General features: G+C 52.4%; 1 protein-coding gene across 1 annotated transcript in view; it reads right to left on the reverse strand.

The window, feature by feature from the left end:
* RAB44 (RAB44, member RAS oncogene family) overlaps window positions 1-7054 on the reverse strand; it is a 36304-nt gene extending 29250 nt beyond the window's left edge. Inside the window, exon 1 of the mRNA XM_017522592.2 lies at window positions 6968-7054. The gene's annotated coding sequence lies outside the window, so the exon portion shown is untranslated. The remainder of the gene's footprint in view (window positions 1-6967) is intronic.
* Between the last annotated feature and the right edge of the window lie 416 nt (window positions 7055-7470).

Consider the following 7470-nt stretch of genomic DNA (forward strand, 5'->3'; position numbering starts at 1 on the left):
CTCCGTCTCACCTTCCCTCCCCTCTCCGTCTCACCTCTCCTCCCCCCTCAGTCTCACCTCTCCTCCAGCCTTTTCTCAGCAGCAGCATGTCTCTAGTCCTTCAACACACGCAGCATGGAATCAGTAGCTCCCCTATGCGCTTTTAGGGACCCACATGACATGGCCTCAGCTTCATCCACTCTACCCCTGTGCCCTTGAGGTCCATGGCAATGCTGCTGAACCGGCCACAGCTCCTGGAATTCCTGACTCCCTCCCACCCTGCTCTCTTGCCCCCAAACTCCACAGCTCTCTCACCCCCTTACCTACTTAATACCTTTTGCTTCCTTACCTTAGAGGCTGCCTCCTCCAAGAAGCCTTCCCTGAGGTCACCCTCCAATTCAAGCTGGGTTCAGTGCCCCCTTGTCTCAACCCTGCTGTGGTTTAAATGTGTCCCTCAAAGTTCGTGTGTTGGAAACTTGATCCCCAATGAGGCAGTGTTGAGCTGTGGAGCCTGTTGGGAAGTGTTTGGGTCATGGGGGCACCATTCTCGTGAGTGGATGAATGCCATTATTGTAAAAGTACGTTCCAGCCGGGCGCGGTGGCTCACGCCTGTAATCCTAGCACTTTGGGAGGCCGAGGCGGGTGGATCACCTGAGGTCAGGAGTTCGAGAGCAGCCTGGCCAACATGGCAAAACCCTGTCTCTACCAAAAATACAAAAAATTAGCCAGGCGTGGTGGCAAGTACCTGTAATCCCAGCTACGTGGGAGGTTGAGGCAGGAGAATTGCTTGAACCCGGGAGGTAGAGGTTGCAGTGAGCCGAGATCGTGCCATTGAACACCAGCCTGGGTGACAGAGTGAGATTCTGCCTCAAAAAAATAATAATAAAATGAATTCCTTGTAAAAGGATGGACTCAGACCCTCATGTTATCTGTGTCCTTCTGCCTTCCACCATGGGAAGACACCACAAGACGGCCCACACCAGATGCTGCCTCCTCAGTCTTGAACTTTCTAGCCTCCAGAACTGCGAGGAAATAAATTTCCGTTCTATGTAAACTTCCCCTTCTATGGTATCTGCTACAGCAGCACAAAAGAGACTAAGGCAGGCCCCGAGCTGCCCGGGCTGAGGGCATCACTGTGTATCTAGGTCCGTGCTACTCCCCGTCCCTTAGCACATATTAGGTGCTTAAGAAAGGGGTTTCAAATTCATTATTCATTCATCTGTCACTGAATGTCTTAGTTCAGTCAGTCAATTGATAAGGATGTTGATGGGTGGGGATTCATCCAGTTGAGGCCCCTGGGGTGAGAAAAAGAGAGGCTGTGGTCTGAAAGGGATAGGGTCTGAGCCTGCCTTGGGGGAACAAGTCTGGGGCTCATAAAGTTGTGGGATGAGAAGGACTTGATGTCCAGACAGGCAGGCCAGCTTCCTGCGGTGACGGGATGTGGGCAGGTTCTACAGGAGGCACGTAGGATTTGGAGGCAGTAAACAGTGTGTGTGAAGGAATTGAGGCAGAAGAGCCAGGCTAATGTCCAGGAGGTGGAGGAGACAGCCCCTGGGAGTTCTCTGTTGGGGCCAAAGCCACAGACAGGCTGAGTGGAGTGCTTAGAGGCCTCTGCTTTAGGCATCATGGGCTCATTCCAGGGGGTCATCCCACGGCCTCTTCTTGGGCAAGGAGAACTGCACAGGCTGCACAGAACTTGGATGAAGCAATTTCTCATCCTGAGGAGGCCCCAAACTTCAAACAGAAGTACATTCTCATTTTCTCTCTCTCTCTCTCTCTCTCCTCCCCCACCACCTCGAAGTCTGTTTCAGATGCAGTTTTAAGATCATAAATGTAAAACCACAGTGGCGTGCCGGAGTCCAGTATGAGGGGCTTTGAGAGCTGATGGTGCACACCTCTTCCTGCCTCGACGCCTTGGAATCAGCCTGGGGGTATTGGCACCGTGGGAACCAGCAAATGTTACGAATCAGGTCTCCTGCCCCCACCAGAGAATAGTTACCAGCACACCTCTTCTGAAGACTTTCATCTGCCTTAACCCTTCCCACCTTCTATCATGCACTTAAGCAACAAGCATTTATTGAGCGTCAACTGAATGCCGGTACAGTGCAAAGCAGACCTGCCACGATCCATGTTTCCTTTAAGCGAATTAGGAAAAGGTACTTCCTGCTGGCAGATGCAGCCCAGTGCTGGGGCTCATGGTTTGACACGTGGAATATGGAGAGAATTCCAGTCTCCATGCACCCCCTTGTCTGGGCACCCTTGTGCAGGACACACCCTGCATACCCCAGCAGAGTCCCCCGTCCTGCAGGTAGAGGTGTGACTAACTCTTGGTCTCCCCTAGGGGCCCTCACAGCCTCATGCAGGAGACACAAACATAATTACAGTGCAGCACAGAAGAGGCAGCACGCCTGTGTGTCAGGTGCTGGGAAAGCACTGGAAAAGGAGCAACTCACTGATCAGGGCGTCAGAGAGGGCTTCCTGGGGGAGGTGACGTAGCTCAACAGTGAACTCCAGGGCAGGAGAGATTACACTTAACCCTGATGTCCTCATAGTGCCCAGGCTTGCTCTGGATATGTAGTGGGCTCTCTTCCTCTTCTGACTCACTGACCCCTAAAATGTGGAATATTCTACCAGACAACTGAATAGACTCAAAAAATATCAGGGCCAGATGCAGTGGCTCATTCCTGTAATCCCAACACTTTGGGAGGCCAAGGCGGGTGGATCACTTGAGCCCAGGAGTTCAAGACCAGCCTGAAACTCCATCTCTGTCAAAAACACAAAAAATTAGCTGGGCATGGTGGTGTGTGCCTGCAGTCCCAGGTACTGAGGCGGTTGAGGTGGGAGAATCACTTGAGCCCAAGAGGCAGAGGTATCAGTGAGCCAAGATCACACTGCACTCTAGCCTAGGCGACAGAGCGAGACACTGTCTCAAAAGAAAAGGCTTTCTAATAAAAAGCAGGGAGGCCTAAAAGCCAAGAATGAGGAATAAGATTCCCGGGTTAGAATAGGGACGTCCTCATGCTAATCTAACTGGCCCTCACCCTATATCTCCCACCCCTAATTCACCCCATGGAAACAATGACCAGATAGGCACCCCTCCTTGGGCCTAGAGGCCTTCCACACCTAGAAGGCCACGATCTGTCTCCATTCCCCATACCCCGAAGAGGGGAGCCCCCTCCCTCCATGATCCTATGACCCTTCTTCAGTGGCTAATGGGGTTGGGCCTGGCAGTTCCAACCTTGTAGGTTACACTCAAAGAAGACTCCCTGTAGAATAGAAGGGGCTTAATAAATAAAACAACAACAGCAAAATAAGCTGGGCATGGTGGCCTGTAATTTCAGTACTTTGGGAGGCTGAGGCGAGAGGATCACTTGAGCCCGGGAGTTCAAGACCAGCCTGGGCAACATAATGAGACCCTGTCTCTACAAAATAAAACTAGCTGGGCGCGGTGGTGTGCCTGCAGTCCTACCTACTTGGGAGGCTGAGATGGGAGGATCACTTGAGTACAGGAGGTTAATGCTACAGTGAGCTATGATTCATCACTGCACTCCAGCCTGAGTGACGGAGTGACACTCTGTCTCAAAAAAATTAAAAAGTGACCAGGCACAGTGGCTCATGCCTATAATCCCGGCACTTTGGGAGGCCAAGGTGGGTGGATCACCTGAGGTCAGGTGTTCGAGACCAGCCTTGCCAACCTGGTGAAACCCCGTCTCTACTAAAAATACAAAAATTAGCTGGGTGTAGTGGTAGGCGCCTGTAATCCCAGCTACTGTGGAGGCTGAGGCAGAAGAATTGCTTGAACCCAGGAGGCACAGGTTGCAGTGAGCCGAGATCACACCACTGCACTCCAGCCTGGGCAACAGAGCCAGACTCTGACTCAAAAAATAAATAAATAAATAAATAAATAAAAATTAAAAAAAGACTCACTGAGCCTCAGTACTAGAAGAGGGTCAGTCCCACGCCTGTGACCTGGAGATACAGAAAAGGAGGCTCACAGGAGAAAGTGACTTCCAGTCCCCATGCTCTGAAGTCAGACAGACCTCTGCTTCTCCCAGCTCTGCTGCCCGTGGGCTGTGCAATCTTAAGGAAGTCAGTCAGCCTCCCTGTGCTTGTTCCCTCACTGGAAACAGAACTGATATCTCTCACACAGGGTTGCTGTGACGATTAGTCAAGATAATTAAAGTTGAAATATCACTTCCCGCTCCCCAGCACGGCCCACCTCCCTTTCCAGTTTGAATTTCTCTCAGCACCTGTCACCTTCCCAGAATACTCATTTTGTTGTAAATTTCCCTTCTCCTCATGCTGAAATATAGCCCTCATGTGAGCAGGGAGTTTACTATTTTGTTCTCTGTTCTATCCCAAGTGCCTAGAATAGTGCTTGGCATATAGTTGGTGCTTTGCAAATATTTGCTGAATGTATAATCCATGTAAAGCATTTAAGAGTGTGCTTGGCATCAGTGACTACTGGGTAAAGGTGGTAATGACAACATTCATAATGGTGAATTCTCCACGCCTGTAATCCCAGCACTTTCGGAGGCCAAGGGTGGATCACAAGGTCAGAAAGTCGAGACCATCCTGGCCAACATGGTGAAACCCCGTCTCAACCAAAAATACAAAAATTAGCTGGGTGTGGTGGCACATGCCTGTAATCCCAGCTACTTGGGAGGCTGAGGCATGAGAATAGCTTGAACCCAGGAGGTGGAGGTTGCAGTGAGCTGAGATGGTGCCTCTGCACTCCAGCCTGGCGACAGAGTAAGAATCCATCTCAAAAAAAAAAAAAAAAAGGTGATCTTTACTTGAGACACATAAAAGCCAGATTCCATACAGATACAATTGATCCCATTTGACAGATGAGTATACTGAGGGAGGTTCCAAGAGGCAGAGTGGCCTGCCCACGCCGTGATGTCAGTGGTAGAACTACACGAGATTCTGCTCTCCTGGATGGTCATGGGATGGACTTCCCCCAGGCCACGTCCTGGAGAGGTGACTCCACTCTGGGCAGAAGGCCCCTCTGGGGATGACAAATGCCCAGCGAAGTAGCCCTCGGTGGGACAAGGGGCTTTGGGGCAGGGCGGGCGTGGACAGGCTTGTCTCCTGTGGTGACGCCCAGTCACGGTACTGGGAAACTAGAGCAGTGCCTCATGTACTTCCGGTGAAAGAGACAAGACAGCTGAGGGAGCAAGATAAGACTCCCCGTGCAGAAGCCTCCAAAGCAAAGTCCACTGTGATGTGTCACATCGCTGCCTGTCGGGCTCCCACAAGGGTAAGAAGTTAGAATCCTGGAAGAAATTCCCTGCAGCCACATCCTAGGACATGTGGGGTTCTTGACATTCCTTTCGGGGAGTTCCTAGCCAAGCTGCACCTCCACAGCCCATTTCCAGCAGTCCCCTGGCATTTTATAAGAAAATAGCTCGCCTGCCCCACCTCAGCATCTGCCCTCTCTGCCAGTCAATCCTTCTCTCCCAGGAGGGGCACTCAGCCACCCGCTCCTTGCCTGTCAGGTGGCCTGAGGCAGAAAGCAGCAGGTGCCCTCCAGCCATTGCCACCTCAAAATCAGTCACTTATCACCATCAGGTGAAATGGTGCACTCACCCTGCACACCTTCATATTCAGATCCCTGACAGCACCCCCATGGCCTGACAGCATACCCTAAAACAGCCTGTGCCCCTTCCAGGCCAGGCCTGGCCCCTCAGAGACAGCAAGGACATCCTTCAGTCCATCCACAAATGTACACATGCGAACGTCCACGCACACACGCCTTCCTTGGCCATCACCCTCACCCTCCACTCCCCCACAGACAGCCTCTCAGTCAGGCCCAGCACCTCTCACGGCCATTCCATCATTCCATGCCGCATGTACGAATGCCACTGCTCAGCACATATCCCTCCAAGTCAGCCAGCAGGGCCACCCCTGCCAGTGCCCTCTCCTCTGCCACATTCCTCTTAGTGCTTCCTCATGCCTCATGTCATTAAGAGTGGGGGACCCAGCTGGGCACAGTGGCTCATGCCTATAATCCCAGCACTTTGGGAGACCGAGGCGGATGATCACGAGATCGAGACCAGCCTGGCCAACATGGTGAAACCCCATCTCTACTAAAATACAAAAAATTAGCTGGGTGTGGTAACATATGCCTGTAGTCCCAGCTACTAGGGAGGCTGAGGCAGGAGAGTCGCTTGAACCCAAGAGGTGGAGGTTGCAGTGACCTGAGATCCTGCCACTACACTCCAGCCTAGGCAACAGAGCGAGACCCTGTCTCAAAAAAACAAAAAACAGCGGGGGACCCCTTCATGGCTAGGACACACACACAGCCCCTCAGCACGACCACCTCTCCCCACATCTCTCACCTAAGAAATCGCATAAAGTTTGAAGGCAGACATGAGAGCAAATGAATCCTGCCCCCAGGCATCTCAGGACTCCCCTCCAAATGTGGTATTCTGTTAAGCAGCAGGCACCACAGGCCGCCCACCAGGAAGTGGAAGCCAGAGAAGAAGGGTGGAGGGGACAGTGGCAGATTACAACCTGGCATGGGCCTTGCCTGGGGCCTCTGGGTCTCCATCACTCTCACCAAAGGGCGCTTGGAACTGGGTCTGCTCTGCACTCGGCTGGCTTCAATAGCTATAAATAATAGTGATAGTTGCTAAACCCCAATTGTCCAAACTGGAGGGCCTGAGAGACCACCTAGTGTCTTGTTCCAATCTACTTATCCTCATTCCTCCCTTCCTAACTAATAGAGAAACTGAGGCTCTGAGAAGCCACGTGAATTCTCCTAGGTCACACGGCCATTTACCGGTAGTGATCTACCCCAGCCTCCTGGCCAAATGCCTTCCTGTCCCCTCCCTTAGCCAGGCAGAGAGCTCCAAATGCTGGGGGAAAGAGGGCTCCGCCCTTTGCACCCTTGACATATGAGCTAAATGGGGACCCCAGCTCCCTCCCCCATCATCATCCTTGCAAAGAAAAAGAAGCATTGTAACCTTTGGATGGCTCCTACCTCTCAAAGGCTCCCAGTGGAACACGCAGCCCTGGGCCCCAGGACCTGGTGGTGGGGTGAGCACTGCCCTGCGGAGCCCACAAGCTCTGGGACTGTTAACAGTCTTGTCTTGCTTAATTGCCCTTTCCGTTCCCCAGCAAGCCAATCTCCTATGCTCATCTACAGGACTTCCTGTGGAAGCGACCACTGGAGGCCCTTTCACAATTTTGCCTGGCACCCCAAGGCACCCTTACCCTGGTTGGTGTCTTGGAAGTGGAGAATGCTGGAGCTGGCAGGGAGGCCCTCCTAAGCAGAGGCTCCAAAGAGTGAAATGGACTGCTCGAGTTCACCCAGCCCTTAGTGGCACGGCCAGGACTAGGCCTGAGTCTCTGGTTGCCAGGGCAATGCCTTATCTCAGCAGATTGATGGGCGCAGCTGTGGCTAAAGCTAAGTGTATGGGATGTCCTGGGAGAACCGCCCACCCTGCCTCATTTCAGGCCCTCACTCTCAAACAGTGTCTTTGA

This window comes from Cebus imitator, unplaced genomic scaffold, assembly GCF_001604975.1.
Source record: "Cebus imitator isolate Cc_AM_T3 unplaced genomic scaffold, Cebus_imitator-1.0 Scaffold24, whole genome shotgun sequence".
NCBI classification, from domain to species: domain Eukaryota; kingdom Metazoa; phylum Chordata; class Mammalia; order Primates; family Cebidae; genus Cebus; species Cebus imitator.